This window comes from Hyla sarda, unplaced genomic scaffold (genome assembly GCF_029499605.1).
Source record: "Hyla sarda isolate aHylSar1 unplaced genomic scaffold, aHylSar1.hap1 scaffold_1939, whole genome shotgun sequence".
Lineage (NCBI taxonomy): Eukaryota > Metazoa > Chordata > Amphibia > Anura > Hylidae > Hyla > Hyla sarda.
This window is the reverse complement of record NW_026608595.1, coordinates 59,521-61,440: the sequence shown is the minus strand read 5'-3', so window position 1 is coordinate 61,440 and position 1,920 is coordinate 59,521.

The window sequence follows — 1,920 nt, the reverse complement described above, 5'->3', positions numbered from 1 at the left end:
GGTGCAGTCACCAGGTGAATGGCGCCCCCTGCAGTATATACAGTACATGATAACAGAGCAGTAGTCTCCCTCCCCCTCCTCCGGTGCAGTCACCAGGTGAATGGCGCCCCCTGCAGTATATACAGTACATGATAACAGAGCAGTAGTCTCCCCCCTCCCCCCCTCCGGTGCAGTCACCAGGTGAATGGCGCCCCCTGCAGTATATACAGTACATGATAACAGAGCAGTAGTCTCCCCCTCCCCCCCTCCGGTGCAGTCACCAGGTGAATGGCGCCCCCTGCAGTATATACAGTACATGATAACAGAGCAGTAGTCTCCCCTCCCCCTCCTCCAGTGCAGTCACCAGGTGAATGGCGCCCCCTGCAGTATATACAGTACATGATAACAGAGCAGTAGTCTCCCCTCCCCCCCTCCGGTGCAGTCACCAGGTGAATGGCGCCCCCTGCAGTATATACAGTACATGATAACAGAGCAGTAGTCTCCCCTCCCCCCCCTCCGTGCAGTCACCAGGTGAATGGCGCCCCCTGCAGTATATACAGTACATGATAACAGAGCAGTAGTCTCCCCTCCCCCCCCTCCGGTGCAGTCACCAGGTGAATGGCGCCCCCTGCAGTATATACAGTACATGATAACAGAGCAGTAGTCTCCCCTCCCCCCCTCCGGTGCAGTCACCAGGTGAATGGCGCCCCCTGCAGTATATACAGTACATGATAACAGAGCAGTAGTCTCCCCTCCCCCCCTCCGTGCAGTCACCAGGTGAATGGCGCCCCCTGCAGTATATACAGTACATGATAACAGAGCAGTAGTCTCCCCTCCCCCCCCTCCGGTGCAGTCACCAGGTGAATGGCGCCCCCTGCAGTATATACAGTACATGATAACAGAGCAGTAGTCTCCCCTCCCCCCCTCCGGTGCAGTCACCAGGTGAATGGCGCCCCCTGCAGTATATACAGTACATGATAACAGAGCAGTAGTCTCCCCTCCCCCCCCTCCGTGCAGTCACCAGGTGAATGGCGCCCCCTGCAGTATATACAGTACATGATAACAGAGCAGTAGTCTCCCTCCCCCCCCCTCCGGTGCAGTCACCAGGTGAATGGCGCCCCCTGCAGTATATACAGTACATGATAACAGAGCAGTAGTCTCCCCTCCCCCCCCCTCCGGTGCAGTCACCAGGTGAATGGCGCCCCCTGCAGTATATACAGTACATGATAACAGAGCAGTAGTCTCCCCTCCCCCCCTCCGGTGCAGTCACCAGGTGAATGGCGCCCCCTGCAGTATATACAGTACATGATAACAGAGCAGTAGTCTCCCTCCCCCCCCTCCGGTGCAGTCACCAGGTGAATGGCGCCCCCTGCAGTATATACAGTACATGATAACAGAGCAGTAGTCTCCCCTCCCCCCTCCGGTGCAGTCACCAGGTGAATGGCGCCCCCTGCAGTATATACAGTACATGATAACAGAGCAGTAGTCTCCCCTCCCCCCTCCGGTGCAGTCACCAGGTGAATGGCGCCCCCTGCAGTATATACAGTACATGATAACAGAGCAGTAGTCTCCCCTCCCCCCCCTCCGGTGCAGTCACCAGGTGAATGGCGCCCCCTGCAGTATATACAGTACATGATAACAGAGCAGTAGTCTCCCCTCCCCCCCTCCAGTGCAGTCACCAGGTGAATGGCGCCCCCTGCAGTATATACAGTACATGAACAGAGCAGTAGTCTCCCCTCCCCCCCCCCTCCGGTGCAGTCACCAGGTGAATGGCGCCCCCTGCAGTATATACTAGTACATGATAACAGAGCAGTAGTCTCCCCCCCCCCCTCCGGTGCAGTCACCAGGTGAATGGCGCCCCCTGCAGTATATACAGTACATGATAACAGAGCAGTAGTCTCCCCTCCCCCCCCTCCAGTGCAGTCACCAGGTGAATGGCGC